At 40.5% G+C, this 24,314-nt stretch overlaps 1 long non-coding RNA gene across 2 annotated transcripts; it reads right to left on the reverse strand.

The window, feature by feature from the left end:
- Positions 1-1,683: 1,683 nt before the first annotated feature.
- On the reverse strand, positions 1,684-23,365 carry LOC110204787 (uncharacterized). 2 transcript variants are annotated; one of them, XR_002323428.2, is made up of 7 exons: positions 23,237-23,365; positions 21,165-21,311; positions 20,724-20,895; positions 19,186-19,260; positions 15,377-15,513; positions 5,874-6,063; positions 1,684-1,916 (listed from the first exon to the last, which is right to left on the reverse strand). It is a non-coding gene; the product is annotated as an uncharacterized LOC110204787 (long non-coding RNA). The 2 variants fall into 2 exon arrangements; XR_002323427.2 differs by having other exon boundaries at positions 20,724-20,898.
- Positions 23,366-24,314: the final 949 nt, after the last annotated feature.

Consider the following 24,314-nt stretch of genomic DNA (forward strand, 5'->3'; position numbering starts at 1 on the left):
CATGTGGATGGGGTTGGGGACACTAACAACTTATTTAAACTTTTAGGAGGTTTGACTATGTCATGGTCAGAGAAGGTGAGAGTGGAAAGGGAAGTTATACATCTTCTATTCCAATCCTTTTATAAGGTGAAAAAAATTTATGCTGAGGAGTGACTTGTTCAAGGGTGCATAGCAGCTGAAAAAGCTGTGATTGGAACACAGGTCAATTTCCATTTGAGTGTGCTTTCTACTACCAGCAGTCTTTAATAAATACTATGAAAAAGAGAGTTGCTGTGAATTTTTCGAGGTGTGGGGGGGAATCAATAGGGAGCTAACGTAAGGGAAAAAAGTGAGTAAGGATAGACACTTATTTGCTTGATACAATAGTGAAGTCCTCCAGAGACCATTGCTGGGTTTGATCTTATCATCTGATAAACAGTTCAAAGAGAACACTAGATTTACTATCTTTTAGTGCTACCCCCAGGTAAGTTGTGTAATTTCTTTGGGCCATCATTTCCTCATCTGTAAAACGGGCATGGGGAGACCAGAAGAGATGATCTCCCTCCCAGCTCTAAATCTGTGATCCCCTGATTGATCCCATGATCAGGGAGCTAGAGTGCCCAGCAAAACCTCTAAATTTGCTGCTGATAATTGATTTCTCAGCTCTTCCAGGGAAGGCCACAGCAGGTAGGCACAGCTCATGTTTAGGTTAGCTTTGAGTCGGATTCGCGTTGCTATAATGTAACACTGACAATATGGCGAGGAAAATGTTCACTCTCCTGTCAACGCATTCAGGTTTCCTAGGACTTATTAGCAACTCAATAGCTCAGGATTCCTTTTAGTGTTTTCATTTACATCTTTATAGCCTTGGCATACAGTAGAGGGTTGCTTTCATTCTTACCAGTACCTACAAATCTCCCCACGTTTCTCCGAATTCTTCATACTTGTCATACTGCGTTACTATAGCCTTCTATCTGGAACTGCTCCTAATCCCCCTGACTGTTAGTGCCCTCTCTTCAAAACTACCCGGCATTGACTGCTTTTTATTCATTTGTATTTATTCTCTTTAGATTTATTTCCACTTATATCTTCATTCACACTTGTTGCCTTCCCTTTTAAAATATAAATCCCTTGAGGGTCGGGATTGTTCGATTCATTGTATTTTTATCTCTAGTGCCTAGCAAAGTACTTGACATATCATAAATACTTGTTGATTGATTGCAATACATTCATATGCTACAATTTATTCAGCCCTTCATCAACCAGTGGACTTTGTTTCCATCTATCTACCTTGTTTCCGGTTCTACCACCCAAAGTGATTCTACAAACTTTGGTAAATATTAGACTTAAATTTTTCTCTTTGATTCTCTTGGGATAGATGTCCAATAGTGTGATTACTGGGTCAAAAGGTATAAATAGTTCAGTCACTTTTCTTACATTACTCCAAATTATTGGTCCAGACTCCAAAAGAGTTGGACCACTTCTCAGCTCCACTAACTGTATTAGTTTATGTATCTTCTCATACCCAGAAACTCTAAACATTGATCATTACTATTTTTGTCGTGTTTGCCATTTTTCCAAGTATGAGATGAAACCACAGAATTGCTTTAATTTGCATTACTCTTATTTTTAACTATTTGGAGCATATTTTCATATGGTGTTTGATTATAATCCTTTTGAAAGCCATTCATGTCCTTTGAATACTATTCAAGAATTAACTGATTTTCCTGCTTTTGTATTTATTTGAATGAATTTTTTCAACATAGCATTTCATGAGCTGTTGCTTGGACGAGAGATTAGTAAGATTGCCTTGTATAACTCCTTCTCAGGAAATGGGCAGTGGAGCCTTTGGAAACTTCCAAAGATGATGGCTCTTCTGTCAGGGTAGTCAAAGGTGACAAAAGGCTCTTCATGGAGCTTTAAGCAGATTATTTACCCTAGATATGAGAAAAGGATCACATATTAGTATGCTATACCATTCTTAATTAGGTCAGAAAAGAATTTACAATTTTTGGATTTCTTCCTTCCACTCCCAACACATGACCAATAGATATTTGTCAAGTTCCAACCATGTGCCAGGCACTTTGATAAGCACTGGGGATACAAAAAGAGGAAAAAGACAGTTCCTGCTTTCAAGGAACACACCATCTACTGGAAGTGATAACAAACAAAAACTGTACAAGCAAGTTATATATAGAATAAATAGGAAATAATTAAGAGAGGGAAGGAACTAGAATTAAGAGGGATTGAGAAATGTTTAATATAGAAGGCAAGATTTTAGTTAGGACTCAAAGGAAGTCAGGGAAGCCAGTAGACAGAGATGAAGAGGGTGTAGAGGAGTGTCTGAGAAATGGCCTCTCACAAAAAGACGGCATATCTTGTTTGTGAAAGAGCCAGGAGGCTGAATAGAAGGGGATGTGTCAAGGAATAAGATGTAAGAAGACTAGAAAGGTAAGAGTGAGCTAGGTCATGAAGGACTTCGGATACCAAAATGAGGATTTTACTATTTGATACTAAAGGTGATAGGGAGTCACTGGAGTTAATTTAGTAAGGGGGTGGGGAGGGTGATGTGATCAGACCTGTGCTATGGGAAAATCACTTTAGTCATTGAATGAAGAATGGATTGGAGTGGGGAGAGATGGAGGCAGGCAGAGCCACTAGCCATCTATTGCAATGATCCAGGTGTGAGGTAATGAGAACCAGCAACAGAGTTAAGTCATAGCACTAGCAGAGGAGAGAAGGGGGTCTTTCATAGAGATGTTGCAAAGGTGAAATCGACAGGCCTTGGCAACAGAGATAGTGAGGACTCTAGGAGTACTCCTAGGTTGTGAATCTGGGGGACTGTCATAAGAGAAGGTGGGACTGAGGAGTGTTTAGGAGTAAAGATCATGAGCTCCATTTTGGCCATGTGGACATCCAGTTTGAGATGTCTGAAAGGCAGTTGGAAATGTGAGATTGGAGGTGAGCAGAGAGTTTGGGGCAGGATAAGTAGATTTCAGAATCCTTAGCATAGAAATAATAATTAAAGCCACAGGAGCTGATGAGATCACCAAGTGAAATAGTACAGAGGGAGAAGAGGTGTCAGGACAGAACCCTGAGGGACACTAACAATTAGAGTGGGCATGATCTAGAGACCGAAGAGGAGTGGTTAAAGAGGTAAGATGAGTGAGTCTCAAAAATCTAGAGATGAGAGAGTATTGGGGAGGAGACAGTGATCAACAGTGTCAATGTCTGCAGAAAAGTCAAGGGGAGTGATGAGTAAGAAAAAGCCACTGAATTTGGCAACCAAGAGCTCACTGGTAGGCAAAAGACAGGCCAGGTTTTTCAGTCGAATGATAACATTGGACACCAAATTATAAGGGATTATAAGAGAATAAGAAGAGAGAAAATGGAGCTACCTGTTGTGAAGGGCCTTTTGAAAGAGTTTAGCTACACAGGGTAGAAGAGATATAGGATGATAGTGGGGATGGAAGGATCACGTGAGGGTTTTTTCAGGATAAGGGAGACATGAGGGAAGGAGTCAGTATTTGGGAAGAGTTAGAATATAAGTGATAGAATGGGGATGATAGAGGAGACAATCTGTTGGAGAAGATGGGATGGAATAGGATTTTTTTGTACAGCTAGAGGGGTTAGCCTTGGTAAGGAGTAAGGCCACACCATTATGTGAGATGGAATTGAAAGGAGAAACTGTCTGAAGGCACTGGAGTGATAGATGAGGAAGAGGGGAGAAGAGGGAGTTCATGGCAAATACCCTCAATTTTTTCTGTAAAATATGAGGCAAGGATATCAGCGGATGGGTATGGGGAGGGAGAGCTATAAGAAGTTTGAGGAGGGATGAAAAGCTCTGGAACTGCTGCTGCAGAGAGCGGGATAGTGAATTGATAAGGGAGGTGGAGTAGGATCGCCGAACAACAGGGAGAGCTCAATCAATGCTGAGTAACATAAATATGTAAAGATTGCATGATTTTCATTCAGCAGCACATGCATAGGAAAAAAGGCAGTGGGTGGATGGTGGGCGGGATCCAAGGTCCAGGTTTAGCAGGGCACAGCTGGCAAGATGAGGGGGCTAAGGATCCAAGAGAGGAGGCCAGTATAGAGTTGAACTGGTTCACCAAGGAGTCAAGATGGAGAAAAGAAGAGAGACTGCTGAGCGCAAGGGAGACGGACTGAGAGACAGGACCAATGTTTTCCCTTAGACTTGAGTTGAGACTTCTGCCTTTGCCTTTGACTCCGTTAGAGGGAAGATTCCTTTGCTTGATCGTTCACTGGACCTCCATGAATTATTATTAATAGACTGTGAGTCTATTACATTTGTCTTTCCTGACCCTCAAATATTTTGGCATCAAGAAATTTGGGGATTGATTGCTCTGTTCTTGGACTTGTTTATTTATTTATTTTTGGGTGTGAAGAATTTCCTGTATGGAAATCCTTTCTGTTAATGTAGATTAGTGATTCTTTTAAATGTTCGTAATTTTTAAAAGTTGCCCTAAGTATGGACAGATTAAGTGACTTTCCCATTCTCACACAGTAAATATGGTCTCACACAGGAAATCTCTTTGACTGTAAGTCTGTCCCTTAATTCACTATACTTAATTGGTCTTTAGGAAGTCAGAATAAGAAGATTGCTTGGCTATCATGGTAGCCCTCACAAAATGGAAATAATCGGAAATGAGATTTTTGTGACAGCATATAAATACCTCAACCAAGGACTGTCATATTTCTGAACACTCTCTGAAACATTAATTTCTGAAATGCTTTCATGTAGATCTCAATAGCATTTGTAGTCAGCCTTGTGGATGAGGAAAAACTTAGCTAAGACAAATCTAGCCTGGTTTCCACACAAAGAAGGAAAGTAAAATCAATAATCCTTATTATTTGCCTGGCATTATTGCTAATGGAGCTTGAGTCAGAATTTGAAGAATGTCCTAAGTGTTTGCTAGACTGATTGCCTACCATAAGTCATTATCTGGTGAAGGCAATGACAGATTAAGGAAATACCCAAATCTACAGACAGTCTCATTGGCTTGAGTTTTTAAAGGGGTCCTTTCAATAATCCTATTGATTATTATAAAAAATAATCCTACTGGCCCAACCCTGTTGGGTACAAAGGTTTTCATCTTTCACCATACGTCACAATAAGCATGTGATACATTTTAGTCTTTTTGACCATTTCATATTTGGTTTGTTGGAAAGTGGGGTGTGAACTTTTTAACAGACTTTTTTATGATATGTTTTTAGCTGATAAATGATTTAACTAAGCAATTAGACCATTTCTGCATTCAGCAGTTTCTTTTTTTTTTTTTTAAATCAGCATTGTCTATGTGACAAAGACCCAATATTATGGGTATTATGTCCTTCACTTTGGAGTCTGGTTTTCCTACACTAAGAAAGACATCCATAAAACATTTGCTTTTGAAGTGACATACTCTATGTTAGTGAGGAAAGAGTCATAGAAAATCCCCCCAAATAAGGTAAGGTAATTAGGTAAGACTCTTCCTCTTACCTTATAAGCTCTAGATCTGTTTGGAAAATAGATCGAATTATGTTTGGGGCCAAACAATGATGTTTTGTGTCCTTGGAAACTACTTGCTCTGTGTAGATAGACATTCATCCATGCTTTGTCAATATGAACTCAGAATACTGGAAAGGTGAGGACAGATGGTCTTCATGATGTACCCAGACTCAGACTGTTGCTTCTGGGATTCAACCAAAGAGTTATGACTGTGATGAACTGTGGCCAGTCAGGCTGACTGGACCCTTTGCTCCTGGTTTAGTTCTCTGCTGGATATGCAAGGGAGCAAAGTCTATGGGACTCAATTATTCACAGTCCTGCTCTCTTGAGTTAATTCCTATGATAATGGTGTGAAATGAGAAATGGGAAACAATGAACTTACCTAACAATATTCATCTCATGTCCACTGCCCGAAAACCATTCCAAGGACGCCGTTTACCACTTGAATCCCACAGATTACCAACTCAGCAGAACTTACTCCCAGGAGGATGGAGAAGAGAGTCAAGTTCCAGGTCACAATGCCAGCAGGTTTATAGCACTTCCCCCACAAGAATGTATCACTCAGATAGTCCCTATGTGAGGGAGTAGATGGTGAAGACATTCATTCAACAAATACTTTATTAAATGCCTACTGTGTACGTGGTACTAGGCTAGGTACTGTGGACACAAAGTTGAAAAGTGACACCTTCTCTGCCTTTAAGAAACTTATAGTCATCTGGCATTTGAAAGATGCAAGCAAAATCTTAAGCTTTGCCATGGCAATTCTGCTAACAATTATGGCAACCCTTTCCATAAATGACATGAACTCTGTACCAAAAGATCCTCTAATACAATCTCGTGCAGATCTCAAGGTGATCTGGCCAATTTGGTGTGGTTGTTGGAACCAGGATTTCATTATTGAGAATTTCTTGCTGAAATGCCATTCGCTGATTCATTCAGATGGGCAAATTTTCTGTGGTCATCTTAGTTATTTTGCCTAGACCAACTTTCTCCCTTTCACTTTTTGGCTGGGCCACTGACAAATTAAGTGCTTGCCAATAGCCACATAGCTGGCTAGTATATGTCAGAGGGAAGCCTTGAACCCACGTCTTCTAGATTCCAAGGCCAGCCCTCTATCCACTAGAACAGGCGTGGGGAACCTGTGGCCTCAAGGCCACATGTAGCCCTCTAGGTCCTCAAGTGTGGCCCTTTGACTGAATCCAAGCTTCACAGAACAAGTCCCCTCAATAAAAGGATTTGTTCTGGAAAACTTGGACTCAGTCAAAGGGCCATGCCCAAGGACCTGAAAGGCCACATGTGGCCTCGAGGCTGCAGGTTCCCCACCCCTACACTAGATGATACGGCCTCTTGGGTTTGTCACAGATAGCTTCCGGTAACCTGAAGGCTATTTATGTACATACACATACATATATGTGTTGTGTATGTATGTGTATACACAAAATATACATACTGTATGAACATATGTCCAATATACATATGGGCATACACACATATATGTATATGCGTGGCCATATGTCTCCCCATTCATTTTTACTAACAAAATGTTATCAGTAGGGTGGCATTGTTGATGGTGTCCTGTAACTGGATGCAAGTTAAAATCCAGCCTTTGACCCTCACCAGTGGTAGGGGTCTCATAATCTCTTAGGTTCAGATATACTTAACAAATTGACCGTTGTTTGGGGCTGTATGGGCACTTTGCCAAAGTAGCAGGCTAATTCAGGCAATCCAATAAGGGGTTGCTTAGCAGCAGATAGGTCAAATAACTTTTCTTTCATCTTTTTTTTTAATTTTGGAGGAGTTTTTCAGCCTTGGGTATACGCACACGCGCGCGCGCACACACACACACACACACACACACACACATAGGGAGAGAGAGAGAGCTACACGTACACACAGTCTTGGGAGAAGTGGACATTCCAAAGGATACAGACACAGAATTGGGAGAGCTGCTACTCTCTGATTCCAGTCAGGAGGGGTGAGACTGACTTGGCTGTACTGGGGGCTCTTTCTTGGTAAGCAGGAGGTGGAGGAGAGAAAACAATAAGCATCTATATAGAGCTTACTCTGTGCTAGGTACTTTGTTGTTGTTGGGTTTTTGTTTTTTGGGTTTCTTTTGTTTTACAAATATTTCATTTGAACATTCAGAGATTTCCAAATTCATAAAGATTTTAAAAAATCTTTAAAAAAGGATAATGCATTATATTTATTCCTCTTTAGTATTAAATTGGGATTAGGAGAGATGGTTGACTCGATATCTAGTCATTTTTCCCTTAAAGGAGAAGTCAATAACCACATCGTACATCCAGTAGAATGAACAGCCCTTGAGGACAAGGTCTGCTTAATTTTCACCTATGTATGTTTAGGACCTGAGTGCTTGTGTACATAGTAGGCACTTAATAAATGCTTGGTGAATTGTGTCAGAAAGCAAAAGCAAAAGTAGAAGCATTCCCCCTGCCTCCTAAATAAAACCTCCAGATCCCATCAGTTCAATTATTATAGTCCTTTTGGCAGAGGACACCCTCTACTTTAGGACCTTTCTTCCCTTTCGTGATTTCAGGTCCTCTTTATTGATTTAGCTACTAAATGAAGATAATGTCTGTCATTGCTCAGCTCAGGGAAAGAGACAAACTTCCCATCCCACTGTGAATGAAGTCACAGGATCTGATAGCCCTGAGAAGAGGAAGCAGCTACGCAGTCAGTCAATGACTTCCAACACTTGGAGGATTCTGCCACCCTCTTCTTTGACTTTGTGCCATGCCACTTCCCCCTCACGTTGCCACAGATTTAGAGTTAGAAGGGGTCTCAAGTATTATCTGGCCCAGTCCTTTCATTTTACAGATGATGAAGTAAAACATAAGCAGGTTAAGTGATTTGTCCAAGGTCCCACAGATAATAAGTGGTAGAGCCAGTATTTGAAATTAGGACAGGGCACATAGCCATTTTGTAAAAATAAATAGGCAAACAAACAAAAGAATGAATAAATGAGTCAATAAAGTAATTAAACTAAATTTTGTTTTCAAAATTTGAGAACAAGAATGGATCTTGGCAAGCATCTCATCTAACTGCCTCACTTTAACCGATGGCAACAGGGAGTTGGCGAGACCATACAAGTTAAAGCCAAAATTCCCATGTCTAGGATTCATTGTGTGACATTGACTCTAGCGACTCTTTGGATGATTCAAGGCAGTATAGTGTCACAAAATCAGGGCTGAGAGCTCCGGTTAGCACAATTTCCATCCATCCTGCACTCTTTACTTCTAAACCCATTGTTTGCTTGATCCACTAAGTAGAAGGTCTTCTCTCCTCTGTACTTGCCTCTACATGCCGAGGACGTGAGAATGAACTCCTCTGTACTTCCCATCAAACAGAACACCTTTCACATTCCTAATACTTCACTGTAACTACAACACCAGTGGGAGACATTAGAGCAGAGTGGCTCTTGGAGACCTTGCATCAAGTCCAATCTCCCTACGTTCAAGGGAGGGTCAAGGGACTTCCTCAAGATCACACAGCAGGGGAACGAACGGTGGGAAAGGTGAAGATTCTCCATTACCTACAAAGAATCATTTCTCTGTTCACAATTTAATAACTTCACTGGGATAAAATGGACAGACCTAAGAATTCAAAGAGGTTTTTTCCCCCCAGCATTTTGTGTGTATAAAATGTGGCACTAGGGAGTTTCTTTTGGAAGTTGGGCCTCTTCCCTTTGTAGTAGCATGGCTTGCTAGATAAATAGGCCATTCCTAATGCCTAGTGCTCAATTCTATAAAGCAGGTGAGGAAGATACTGTTAAAGGGCATCTTGGGGATAACAAGAAAGATTAGCCCTTTGTTTCACAAAAATGTCAAGTGTTAGATTTTATTGATCTTTATTAGAATTATTTTAAATTATTTTTTATTAATTTCAAAATATTTATTATTGATATTTAGACTTTGTTGATTTCATTAGTGTGGGAACTCCCTCCACCAATGTAGATTACAATAATAATGATAATAATAATAATCACCTGTAATTTATAGTTTAATAGAGTTGTCTGAAGCTCAGAGGAGGTTACATGAAGTGCCTGTGTTCTCACTGTTAATTAGTGTCAGATATGGGAAGGGAATCTGATCTTCCTGACTTCCAACTTAGCACTCTATCCTTCTATCATCCATCTGTCTATCTATCTATCTATCTATCTATCTATCTATCTATCTATCTATCTATCTATCTATCTATCTGTCTATTCCATGTTGTCTCTGACTATTAACTGTAGCTCATACATGCGTATATACACATATAACATATACGTATATATACTCTTATCTTTACAAAGTACTTGGTCATGGCCAAGTCCAAAAAAGAAAGAAAGAAAGTCCAAGGGAAACATAGGACCACAGACCCAGAGCTAGAAGGGATTTCAGTAGATATCTGATCTAACCCCTTCTCAATGTAAAGATGAAATCCATGGATATGAGCCCATTGGACTACAGCTGCCAAGTCACATTACTGTTATTCTCTACAGGAAGAAATGGAGGTGCAGAGCACTTGTATCTCATGCAGGATGAATCTAGGCAGTGCTGAGGCTGGGATTCCAACTGAAGCCTCTTGACCAAGATAAGAATTCAAGGCTTTTTGAACCATACCAGAGGGGTCAAATACTTGGCCATAGGTGGCATTCTGACATAAAATGTAATTGGGAAAATATGTAACTAACTAAATAAAAATACAATAAAACATAGATGATGTTAATTTGTGTCAATACGAGGTCAGTAGGGGGTTTAATGACCCCATTTCTATTTGAGTTTTATACCACTGGACTGCACCATAGAGGCTGTATATTTCCAATGAAATTCCACGCTATTGCTACTTATTTCCTCCGGCTATGTTCATAGGAAAAACAAATGCCAATAGTGCAGACTACCAGGGCTTCATAGACTGAAGGGCTATCAGCAAGTGATGGTTCCACTAAGGATTCGTGTGTATCTTGAGTAAACTTTTGAAAGAAATAAAGGTTTCTAAAAGGGAGAGGAGTGCACGGAAGGTAGGGGAAACAGCCAGGAAAAAGGTATGGAGATGAGAGGTGGAGGGTTGTATGAGAGAAACAGCAAGAAGGCCAGTTTGGTTGTATTGTAGAAAGGGTAAAGAGAAGCAGTTTGTAATAAGGGCTTTAAAAGTTAAAGAGAAGGTTGCTCAGTGGGTAGAGCACTGGTCCTGGAGTCAGGAAGACCTGAGTTCAAATCCAGCCTCAGACACCACTAGCTATGTGACCTTGGGCAAGTCACTTAACCCCAACTGCCTCAAAAAAAAAGTTAAAGGGTTTATATTTGATCCTAGAGGCAATAAGGAATCATTGCAGTTTATTGAGTAGAGGAATGACATGGTCAGACCCTCACAAACAGTTGTGAAGTGCATGCATTTGGAGAGGTGAGAAATTTGAAGCAAGAATACTAATTAGGAGGTAGATTGTGAGAGTCCAAGTGAGAGGTATGAGAGCCTACACTAAGGTGGTGACTGGGTGAGTAGAGAGAAAAAGACAGACTTGAGGGATGTTGTGAAGGTAGAATTGGCACTGATTGGATACGTAGCTTGTGGAGTAGTAGAGATTTAAGGATTACGCAAAGGTGCAAATCTGGGTGACTAGAAGTACAGTGATATCTTCAACAGATATAGGGAAGTTTTAAAGGTAGATTTTAAGGGAAAGATAATGAATTTACTTTGACATATACTGATTTTTTTTTGAGGCATTTGGGATTATGTGACTTGCTCAGAGTCACACAGTTAGTGAGTGTTACGTGTCTGAGGTCACATCTGAACTCAGGTCCTCCTGACTCCAGAGCTGGTGGTCTATCCACTGCGCCACCTAGCTGCCTCGAGGTATATTAATTTTTAAGACACTTTTGGGATGTCCAATTGGAAATACTTGATACATGTGTGACTAGAGATCAGGGAAGAGACTAGGGTTGAATAATTAAACTCATAGGCACAGGATTAGTATGTAGGAATATATACAGAGAAAAGAGAAGAGAAGAGAACCAGTATGGAATTTTGCAGAACATTCCCAGTTGGAGGACATGATATGAAGAGCTAGTAATGGAGACTGAAAAGGAGCCATCAAATAGGATGGTGGAAAACCAATAGAGAGTAAAATCATGAAACCCAGAAGAGAGAGGATCCAGAAGGTGGTCAACAATGTGAAATGCTATAGAGATGTTAATAAGGATGAGGCCAAACAAAGAGGTTTGGAAAAGGTGACATGGCCTCATACTGGCTTGTCCATAGAAATCCCTCCCAACCCCCCCCCCATAAGAATGATGTCCTTCAGTAGCAGAAAAGTGTACCATGCTACCATTATTAAATACCTTATTAGCAAGAGGTCTATCACTAAGAAATCTTGCTGACGTTGTCCTGGGATGGATGAACGGATGGATGGATGGATGGTTTTGAGCTAGAAGTTATAGCTCCTGAGTATTGTCAGGGTATGCTGCCTGCTTTCTAAAACAGTGCAAAAGACAGCCCTCTTCCACTTGGGTAGTAGCTCCATTTCTGTGTGAAGTGTGCAAACATGTCATTGCAAACGGGCAAAGAACCTTTGCCCAAAGCTAACTGGTCTCAATTCTTGCCTTTGACATGCATGAGCTATGAGGCCAACAATTCTGCAGGTCTGGCCTCTTGAGCTTCATTTTCCTCATGTGTAAAATAGGGGATAGTTGGGGATGGGGATAATTAAGCCTGTAATCTCTGCTATCAAGGAGGCTGACCTTAGTAGATCATTTGAATGCAGGAGTTCTGAGCTGTAGTGAGCTAAAGCCAATAACACGTATGCACTAAATCCAGCACTGATATGGTTAGCCTCTAAAAAATGCATGTCAAAGTTCTCTTGCCTGAACTATATTCACACATCTATCAGGTATTTTTAACTGGATAGCTCAAAGGTGCCATAAAAATCAACATACCCCAAATTCAATAAGAGCAGGCCTATAAGTAGCCCCTATACTTTGAGCCTTGGAAAGATGGGGAGACCCAGCCTCAAAAAGTATACATGTAATATTATATATGAGGCAGCATTTACCTCACAGGCTTTTTGTGTAGATCAAATAAGGCACTCTTGAAATCTTAGAATACTTGATAAATATCAGCTTTTATTATAATCAGGTAATATGAATCATGAATAGGATTTAGAACTGGAAGGAGCTTTAAGAGTTATTTAATTCAACTTTCTTATTTGACGGTTGAGCAAATGAAGGCAAAGGTGAAGGGACTTTATCAAGATCACAGAATCACTCTGTGACAGAGTCAGGATTTGAACTCATCTTCCGACTCCATTTATAACACTTTAAGGTTTAAAGAATGTTTGCTTACACAGACTCCAAGAAGCAGTAAAGCAAGTATTATCATCTCCATGTCATTGAAGAGGAACACAGAGGTCAAACGATTGGACATGGTCCACAAAAACAGCAAATAGCATAGCCAAGAATCAGACTCAGGGCTCTGGATTCTAATGACTGAGAAGGGTGTCCTGGAAGAGAGCACAACCTGCACTGGTGGACAGGTATTTCTGTCCTTAGCCCCCCCCTGCTAAAGTGAATGAGAGGACTTTCAGATCATAGATTTGGAACTGAAGGTCTGGCCCTTCCTCAAAGGCTATCTTGGTTAATTTGCTGATATTACAGATGAGGAAACTAAGAATCAGAAAGGTTAAGTGTTGCCTAAGGACATGCAGATTGTAAGTGGCAGAGCTAGGATTTTAACCCAATCCTCTCACTCCCAAGCCAGTGTTCATTCTGCCCATAACATCACTAAACAGGTCATCTATTGAGTCTGAATACTATTTGGATGGAGAGTTCCCCAAGTATTATCCAAGCCCATAATGTTTCAATTTCACATGCACCAAGAATCCTTTGGATTTTGAGTTGTGTCCTTCTCAGGATTTTGGACAGAGTCATAGTAACCTTGGGGGAATGGGAAGACTAGTTTACATTGGTTCGTCTATTTCTAAATTAATAAAACGTCATGCAGACTTGCAAGTTAGCCTTTCGTGGCTATTGCTAATATGGATCAACCCTATTTGTAACAGCTCTTTTGGTGGTGGCAAAAATTGGAATTTGAGGGAATGTCCATCCATTGGGGAATGGCTGAACAAACTGTGGCATATGAATGAAATGGAATACTATCACGCTATAAGAAATGATGAGCAAGTGGATTTCAGAAACCAGGTTACACGGAATAATCTTATTTTAGATTAGCTAGATTCATGTGGCTAGCATTTAATCTGGCAGACAACTAACATCATTTTCACTAATGCTGCTCCATTAAAAGACTGTCCCATTATTGGCACTTTGTGTTTATTAGTGAGACCAATCTAAGCTTGCTTAAGAAGAAAACGGTGCTTTTTTTTTTTGTGGAAAAGTTTGACATCAGTTTCACTTCTCTAATTAGTGTTAAGTTTAGACACTTAATAAGTATTGGGCTTTTAGCTATTACACAGGTTAACACAAATATACACACATATATACACACATTTTCCTTTGTCCTTCCCTTGTGCCTCCCCAAAAGATCCTAAAGTTTATTTCTCTCTTCTCTCTCTCTCTCTCTCTCTCTCTCTCTCTCTCTCTCTCTCTCTCTTTCTCTCTCTCTCTCTCTCTCTCTCTCTCTCTCTCACACACACACACACACACACACACACACCCCTTCTCCTGTCAGAAGAAATAAGATGTAATGATAAAAGTCCAGGACCTGCACTCATGACATCCAGGTTCAAATTTCACATTTGCCACTTGCTAGCTATGTAAATAGCTTAGGAAAAATCAGTAACTCTTTTTCACCTTAAAATTCGTGTGCTGTCTATTGGTGGAGTTGTGAATTGATCCAATCATCTTGGAGAGCAATTTGGAACTATGCCCAAAGGGCAATCGAACTGTACATGCTCTTTCATCCATCAATACCACTACTAGGTCTGTATCCCACAAAGATCATAAAAAAGGAAAAAGGACCTATTCATATAAAAATATTTATAACAGCTCTTTTTGTGGTGGCAAAAACTGGAATTTGAGGGAATGTCCATCCATTGGGGAATGGCTGAACAAACTGTGGCATATGAATGAAATGGAATACTATCATGCTATAAGAAATGATGAGCAAGTGGATTTCAGAAAACCCTGGAAAGACTTACATGAACTGATGCAAAGCGAAGTGAGCAGACCCAGGAGAACATTGTATGTAGTAATAGCAACATTTTGCAATGATCAACTATGATTGACTTAGCTTTTCTCAACAGCACAATGATCCAAGACAATTCCAAAAGACTCATGATGGAAAATTCTATCTATATTCAGAGAAAGAACTGGTGGACTCTGAATGCAGATTGAACCACACTATTTTCACTTAATTTTTTTCCATGTTTTTTCCCTCTTGTTCTGTTTCTTCTTTCACAACATGACTAATATGGAAATAGGGTTTACATTATTGCACATATATAACATATCAAATTGCTTGCTGTTTTAGGGAGGAGGAAGGAAGTGGGGAGGAGAAAATTTGGCATTCAAAATTTTATAAAAAAAAGTGTTAAAATTGTCTTTACATGTAATTGGAAAAAAATGAAATATTATTAAAAATTAGTGTGATGATCTAGATTTCTAAGGCTATAACTATTTAGCTACATATCCTATGACAGCTATTAGTCTTGGCTCAGAGCTACTTAAGGTTACCTTGGACACCCCACCACATGAGATTGCTGTATGAGATTCCCAGAGAAAGACCATAGTTCTTCCCTATTTGCCATTTGGCCTCTCTGTCTTACTGAAAAGAGCTGTGTAAAACATATGACAACAGGAAAGTTGATTTTGCTCTGGAGAAAGCAACCTCTAGTGATCCTTGTGGGCAGAGTACTGCAATACTTGTTCTTACCATTCTTCGAAGGGATATTCCCAGTGATCATCTCCTACATCACACTTGGGACCCTTTTTAATAGCAATCCACGCTATTATCATTCCATATGAAGCTCCTACAATTCCAATTATGGCAGTTATTATGGAGATAAACATCTGAAAAACAGAGAAAGAAAATTAATTTTCACTTTTTCATGATATTGATAGGGACTTGACCTGGGATTTCATTCAGTATATGTAATTCTCATACGAGGAAATTCCCTCTACTAAAACAAGTTGGCACTGTCTCTACAACTAAAGACAACGGTTGTCAATGTTATCTATAAAACAATATCTGGGGCAGCTAGGTGGCGCAGTGGATAGAGCACTGGCCCTGGATTCAGGAAGACCTGTGTTCAAATCCGGCCTCAGACACATAACACTTACTAGCTGTGTGACCCTGGGCAAGTCACTTAACCCCATTGCCTAGCCCCCCCCCAAAACAAACAAACAAACAAACAAACCAAAAACAATATCTGAGAGTGTTTCCCAAGCATTAATAAGTTAAGTGACTTGCCCAAAGTCTCCCAGCTAGCACAAAAGGTGGCCTAACTTCACAGAAAATGTTCACAGGCAGAGCAATCATTCTGATCACACTGATGGTAGCAGCGGCTTACCATTCAAGGAGGTTGCCTGCTTTCAAGTTTAAATATCTATTAAATGACTTCTATAGTGAGCGTATGATGAAGCACACATTTTACTTTCCTTATTTTATAGATGAAGGAACTGAGATACGGAGCAATTATATTAGAACTATTGAATTCATTGCTCAGCGGTTAGTACAAGAAAGCCTTAAGCGAGCAGAGGCAGCCGCTGCCCATTTTATGTGCACACACCAACTTTTCAGAGGCGCACCGTTTGCTACCCTTCCCCCCTCCAAAAAAAATTCTTCCCTCACCTGCACGTTGACACATGAAATGCCATATTGCAATTTCATCCCTCTTGCTTGTGCTTTTGTGTTGTTACTTATTGTCTTCTTTTGAAATGAAAAAAAAAAAAAGGAAAGGAAGCATATTTTTTCTTCTCTTCTCTTCTTTGGAGCCAAGCCTGGTCATTATAATTAGTGTTCAGTTTTGAGGTTGTCATGATTATTCTTTGATTTTACTGCATTATTGCAGTCATTGTACGTCTTGTTTCCTAGTTTTACTTATTTCATTTTGCATCAGTTCAAATAAGTCTTCCTAGGCTTCTTTGTCTTCTTCAAATTTCATCATTTTTAAAATACAGTTTATTTTTTCCTCAATTACATATTAAAACAATTTTTAACATTTTTTTTAAGTTTTGAGTTCCAACTTGTATTTCTCCTTCCCTCCCTCTGCTCCCCTTGCCTGAGACAGTAAGTAATCAGATACAGGTTACATAATTTCATCATTTCTTATGGCACAGTAATAGCCCATTACTATTTCCCACTGGATAGATAGCTTCTTTATTTCCAGTTCTTTGTTGCTATAAAAAGTATAGCTATAAATATTTTAGTGTTTATGGAACCTTTATTTTCCTATCTGTTTCAGAGTATATTCCTGGCAATGGGATCTTTGAGTTGAGAGGGGAAAGACATGTTAGTAACCATCTTAGCATAACTCTGTTTTACTTTGCAGAATTTTAGGCCAATTCATAGCTTCACTGACACTTTATTAATGTGATTGGTGTGCTTGTCTTTCCACAGACCCCTCAACAATGACTATTCCAACCTTTAGTCATCTTTGTTAATTTGCTGGGTATGAGATGGAAAGCTGAGAGTTGTTTCTGAAATAATTATTGAATGAATTAGCTTTTTATATGGTTGCCAAAGTGATTTTCCTAAAGTGCTTGTCTGACATATCACTCCCTTGCTCAATAAATTCCAATGGCTCCTTAATGCCCCTGGGATCAAATAAAAGCCGCTATGTAGAACTTCATAAGCTGGCTCCAACATTCCTTTCCAATCTCTCATTTTCTTTCATGCTGTTCCTTACAATACTCAATCTCTTTATCCCTGTGCCTATACACTGATTGCCCCCTGTGCCTAGGATATGCTTGTGTATGTTCATGATGTCTTTCCCAATAGATGAGGACCATTTCATTTGTGCTTTTTTGTCTCTAGTGTCTAGCACAATACCTCTCACACAGTAGATGCTTAATATATGATTTTTGACTGACTGACTCTTTATTATTTTTAATTTGTCTTTTGAGGATTATTTGTCCATATATTTTGATCACTTAACTACTGAGGAATTAGTTACCTTGGTCTTTAATGTTAGATTCCTCTATCTTAGATACCAAACTTTTATCAGAGATATTTGATGTAAAGATTTCCCCTTCAGTAGACATCTTTCTTTTTCATTTTAATTTACTTGCCTCAAAGGCAACCTACAGAAAACAAAATTTCTCATCTTTCCCCCCATGAACTCACTCTTCCTCCAAACATCCTGATTTTGGTTGAGGGCACCACTTATCCTTCTAGTCATCCAGGTTCATAATCTTGTCATTATCTATGGCTCCTCACTCTCCAATTACTTGCCAAGTCTTATCAGGTCTGATTATGACATATTTCCCCAATAAACTTCATCCCCTTCTGCCTTCTTCACACAACCACCACCTTGGTTCAAATTCTTATTACCTCTATCCTGGAGTATTGCAATAATTTCCTAATTAGTATCCCTGCCCTGAGTCTGTCTGCTCCAATCCATCTTCCAAATAGTTGCAAAAGTAATTTTTCTCAAGTCCATATATGACCACATCATTCCCTATTGAAAAATGCCAGTGGCTCCCCATTGACTCTAGTATCAATTCTCAACTCTGGCTTTTAAAGCCTTTCACAATCTAAGCCCAAGCTATCTTTTCAACTTTGATATATATATTACTCTCCTCAAGTCAAAACTGGCTTTGCTGTTTCTCAAAGATGACACTCCATTCCCTAGATCCGTGCCTATGCATTGATGCTAATTTTATTATGCATTTATTACACATATCTAGAATTCAATCTCTCCTCAACTCCATTTCACAGAACCCCTACTTCCTTTAAAACTACCTGTACAATCCCGGGTAAGCTGCTTAATTTTTGTATGCCTCAGTTTCCTTAATTATAAAGTGGAGATAATACTAACATCTACCTCCCAGGTCAAATGAGACAACATTTATAAAGTACTTTGTAAACTTTAAGGTGTTTATGATACCATTATCATTATTGTTATTATGGGACTTGGCATCAGAAAGATCTGTGTTGGTTTTTTGTTCGTTTTGTGAGGCAATTGGGGTTAAGTGACCTGCCCAGGGTCACACAGCTAGTAACTGTCAAATGTCTGAGGCCCAGATTTGAACTCAGGTCTTCCTGATTCTAGGGAGAGTGCTCTATCTGTTACACCACCTCGCTGCCCCTATCGGAAAGGTCTGAATTTAAATTCCACCTCTGAGATTTGCAAGGTGTGTGATTATAGGCAAGTCATTTAATGCTCCCAAGCTTCAGTTTCTTCATCTATAAAATCTATAAAATAAATCCTCCCCTATAATAATCCCCATAGTGCTTACCTCCTGGGGTTCTTGTGAGACTCAAGGGATGTAAGATAATACCTACAAAGTGCTTTGAAACATTTAAAAATGGTATTTAAACATCAGTCATTATGTGTAACAGGTTTAGGTGTTTCCTTTTAATCAGCAGTGATCAGGAAATGCCTCTATCTTTCCCTCTTTGCCCCATCTCTTTTAATTACTGTCTAGCACTCATGAGATCAGAGCCCCCCAAAGTATGGCTCTGCAATCATCCATCTGTTTTTCCATGGAGTTGACTATTACTACAGTGGATTCACTTACCCGATGCCTCACCCCACAACATGTCTTCGTGTTACTTTTCCCCAAACGCAGAAATGAGAAAGGAGTAATGAGCATCTGTCAACAATGGGAAACACAGCATAGTGAGTTTGGGCAGATGCAAAGGAGCTCAAGGGTCTCCCCAGGAATGGCAGAACATAACAGACTAAAGGACTCTAGATGGGAAACCAAATAACATGGGGATTTCTTATACCAATCACTGAGTACTCTTAATGGATGCATTCTAAAGGAACAAATGATTTCTCTGATGCATTTAAATTCATCTGCAGAGAGGAAAAATACTTTTATTTTATAAGTTGAGGTGAAAAGAATGCAAACTTTGATCAGGTGAATGGGAGGCAACATTTGGACTTGGAGGACAGGGGGGTGGAAAGAGAAGGGGAAGGGAATAGCATTTTTCTGTAGCACCAACCAGATGTTATAGAATATCTTTACAAATATCTCATTTGAAGAAAGATCTGCATTGCAGACAGGGGAAGGACTTATACTGAGCACAGAAGTTAGAGACGAAATATCCCATATAGGAGATAGCTCTCCTTTAATCTGACTGTGATTAGAGGTGATCAAATGTAGGACAAAATCTGAACTGGGAGTCCCTTTTTCAATGGGCACAAGGAGGGCTAAATTTTAAAAAACAAACAAACAAACTCATCATCATTTAGCACAGAGGAAAGCTGATCTGGAGATGCTGTTTTCTTTCTTTAATTCATGGAAACCAAAGGATATGGGCAAGGAATACTTGTACCTGGGACAACACATGCTATCCCTGGCATGATGCAAAATGTATCCTCACATCCAACTTTGGTCAAGGAGTTATTGGGCAGGCTTTTTCAGAGGTGAAGGAAGTCAAGGGCAGGCACCAGATTCCTTCCTATTCCAATTAATTCTCCTGGCTAAGTGTGAAATAAACTTCATTACAGATATCTTGTTTAATTTAGAATTTGAGCCTTCAAGAACCTCTAAATACAGTGACCTGAGGCAAAGCCCCAATCTCCTTTTTAGTTACAGCTGTATATATGGAAATTGTTACTAATAATCTGTGGTACTCAGAAACAATTCATGCAGTGGAATTAAGTGGGTTTTTTTGAATGCTTTTAATGCTTTTGAATGCTTTTAAATAAATCAGCTTCCAAAAAGAATATTGCTCTTTTCAAAACCACTCCCATAATAAAAGAATAAGGCAGTCTTGGATTAGGATCATGGCAGACAGAGATGGTTTGTAATTCAGTTGGCCAAAACACTCAACAGACAAGGCCAGGGTTTTATTTTAAGGAGTGAAGAAACAAGATGGAGCTTTAATCACATTAGTTATAAAAAGGACACATAAGAAAACTGAGGTTCTGGCAGGACAGGGGAGGATTTCTGTCATTGACTGACCACACTTCATAATGCACATCCCAAATGCCAAAATACTGATGAAACAAAAGGAGCAAAAGCTAGTCCAATCCAACCCCCCACCCCACCTCCAGAGGGGAAGGAAGATGACCCATGGGAGGTTTGGTAGGGTCTGTTTTACTCACTATTATCCCACACCCGATTATTCCTCCAGAGTATTTGACTTCATCAGAAAGTTTATGCAATTCCAGAGGTGACATTGCAGGGAAGAAGAGCAGGATATTTGTCAGAAAACCCAACGAAATCAGAGGGATGAGTAAGAATCCCAGACATCTTGTACATTCTACACAGCACATCCTGCTGATAGAGAAAGAGAGTCACACAGACTGATGGAGGAGAAAGCACTTCCACCCACTTCATATGGTCCCCACCACCCAGGATTCTCTGAGATCTTAGCTCATTAATACTCCTTCCCCTTGGAGAATAGGATTAGAATCCAGTTATTTGCCAACCACATCCCAAAGCAATGCTGCAGCGTCTCAAATGCAGCTAGAGCTCCCCAAGGCATTTCTAAGCTCTCTGTGCCCTGGCAGGATTTTTTGTTGGCTCTTTATAAATTTGATTACCTGGAGAGCTATCACTTTTCCATGGATGCCAATATGTCCTTCAGCACAGACAAGACTCTTGGTTCCTGGTATTGGAAGACGGAGTTGGAGAGAGCATGTTTTTAGGTCTTCTTTGCATTGACTCTCAGAGCTTTACACACTTGGCCACTAGGAGGTTTAAAAAAAAAGATCCTAAGACCACCTTATAGATATCTCACAATTTGGCTAACATACCACAGATTCAGTTACACTGTTAAATTGTGATCCCAGGATTCAAAATAACCCCTTCATTTTAAAGTTGAGAAAACCAAGGCCCAAGGAAAGTGTCCCTTGGGTACAAGATAAGAGTGGAACGGAGCTTTGAAGCCAGGTCCTCTGACTCAGCAGCACTTATGCAGGGCCACATGGTGATTTCAAGGATGTCCTGCATTTCCACAGGGGTCCCTTGTAGGCTAGCATGAGCAGTTTTTTAAATGGGAGCCAGCTGCATTTCCCAGCAGAGACATGAAAAGCATCTTCACTATCTGGCTATCCTTGTGGTCAACCTCCCACCTGCAGGAATTTCTAAGAAATACACCAGAATAGTTATCTGGCCATCAATTTGACAATGTAGTAGACATTTATAAGGCACCATCTGTGAACAAGGGATTGAGAATACAAAGACAAAAATGAATTATCCACACACACAGGAGTGCCTCTTCTTCTCCAGGTGTTCCAAGTGGACTTGAGAAGTCATCCAAAGGGATCTGAAAACATTTTTAGAGGGAAAGGGCACTGAGGGATCAGAAAAGGCCTCAGGGGCTAAGAGGCTCCTAAGTTTTACTCTGCAGAAAAATCATAAATTAAGGAGATTGATGAAAGACACACAGATCTCTTGGGTAAAGGCAGGAAATGATATTCAGGGATGGGGGACAGTTAGCTGGTCAGTTTTGGTGGAACGGTGTGAGTATGTGTGTGTGTGTGTGTGTGTGTGTGTGTGTATGTGTGTGTGCGTGCGTGTGTATGTGTGTGTGAAGGGGATCAGTATATCATCATCTTCCCAGGCTTGCTCCTCAGAGTAGATGAAAAGTAATCTCTGAGAGAAGATATCAGGCCAGCAGGGAAATTGGGAAATGCATTGGTCATCACAAAGGAGCCTCCTAAAATTACTAAGACTATCTTTTTAAAATAGTTTCTTAAAATATTTCATTGCTAGCTGCCTGTTGAAGCAAAATAAAGCAAAAACATAAAACGGTGATACCAGGTATACCTGCCTGCTTCTCTGTCTCTCTCTTAGAACAAGAAACAATCTATTTTAAGCAATGAGAAAATTCCAGGCCACCTGGCCTCCTGAATAAAAAGTTTATGTAACAGGCAAGTCCCTTAATATTTCAGCAGCCCAAGATAACTCTCTAAAGCTCAAAGTTACTAGAGAAGGTGCCTGCCTGCATTTCTGGAGGCAGCTTCCAGAGCTTTCCGTCCAAAAAGAAGGAAATTTTGGCCAAGGACCGGATGCCCACACCTACAGCCTTCTCTTTGGGAGCGGATTTCTCTTTTGCAGCTCCAACCCTCTTTTCTCTGCCCCCAAACCTCGGCTTGGCCATGCCTAGAGGAGATGCTTAACATGTTGTGATAAGGAAGACAGGGAACGTGGGACTCCTAGAATTTCCCTGCGAACTCAGTGGCAGCTCCTGAGACTCTCAGGGAAAGACTCCAATGTCCCCCAAGTGCTGCAAGGGCGGGTATGTGGAGCCCCAGGTAACGTGTGAGACTGTGGCTGCTTCTGAGGAAGGCTCAAGGCCTTGTTGAAAGAAGAAAAAGCAATGGGGCAAAAAGTTGGATTTTTAATGAATCCAGACCTCGATGGTGCCTGCATTTTTCACTGAAGAGTTCCAGTTTTCTCTGGATGTTTGGCACGGCAGACAGTCATCAGCCCCTCCATCCTCATCCCCACTCCACCCCCAGGAGCCTTTGGAGGCTGGCTCAAGCGTGGGTCCGAGGCCTCTGCCTTCAGGGCTGCCTCTTGCCTCCGGCCCCTCAGTCTCCTCGTCCCACCTCCCCAACCTTCACGAACTACTTGGTGTCTCCTCTGTACCCATTTCTCATCTACGTACCTGAGGTAGCGGGTTTCCTCCCAACCGAACATAAAGATGGCTCAGATGGTTGGCCCGGCGTGACTGCTCATGGCTAGTCCGGGGATCGGAGAGGTTGTTATGCGGGGTTGTCGGGGGCGCGGGGCACGCCAGACGAGACAAAGGGCTGCGGGGCTCTAGGGTGGGCACGGGCGTCAGAGGGGCGCTGGCCATCGGAAAGGAGAATGACTGCGAACAGGCGGCTGCTAAGAGTGGGAGAGGAAGTCAAAGCTAGCGAAGACGAGGAGAAAGGAAAAGGTATTCCTTTATAAAGGATTACGGTCACCTCCTTTTAGCGATCCTTTGTGTTAACCCGCCCGTGTACTTGTTTATATATATTGGCATTCTGACCTCATCGTTAAGTGAACATTCTATTAGAGAAGTGCTCGACTTGTATTCTTATCTGAGAACGTCTTGTACCCTGCTAGACAAGCAGAATGTAAACTCCTTCAGTCAGTCAGCCGATAAACATTAAGTACCTACTATATGCCAGGGGGCAACTAGGGGCATAGTGTCAGGAAACAGGAAGACACATGTTCTTGAGTTCAAATCTGGCCCCCGATACTTACTAGCTGTGAGACCCTGGGCAAGATACTTAACCATGTTTGCCTCAGTTTCCTGGCCTGTAAAATAAGCTGGAGAAAGAATGGCATATCTTTGCCAAGAAAATCCCAAATGGGGTTTTGAAAAGTTGCACAAGACTGAACCGACCTGAGCAACAATCATATGTCAAGCACTGTGCTAAGCACTGGGGATACAAACCCTTTCCCCCACCTCAAAAAAAAAAAAAAGAAAAGAAAAAAAAGAAAACACCTGTCCCTGACCTCAAGTAACTCACACTAGAATGAAGAAGACAACATGCAAACAACTGTGTACAAACAAGTTGTGTATCTGATAAATAGGACATATGCCACAGAGGGAAGACACTACAGTCAAGAGTGATGGAGAAAGGCTTCTCATGGAATGTGAGGTTGTAGCTGGGAGGTAGAGATGAGGAGGGAGCATATTCTGTGTATAAGAGACGGGCAGTGAAAATGCCTGCAGTTGAGATACGGAGGCC

The sequence above is a fragment of the Phascolarctos cinereus genome, unplaced genomic scaffold (assembly GCF_003287225.1).
Source record: "Phascolarctos cinereus isolate Bilbo 61053 unplaced genomic scaffold, phaCin_HiC Scaffold_7;HRSCAF=346, whole genome shotgun sequence".
NCBI classification, from domain to species: Eukaryota; Metazoa; Chordata; class Mammalia; order Diprotodontia; family Phascolarctidae; genus Phascolarctos; species Phascolarctos cinereus.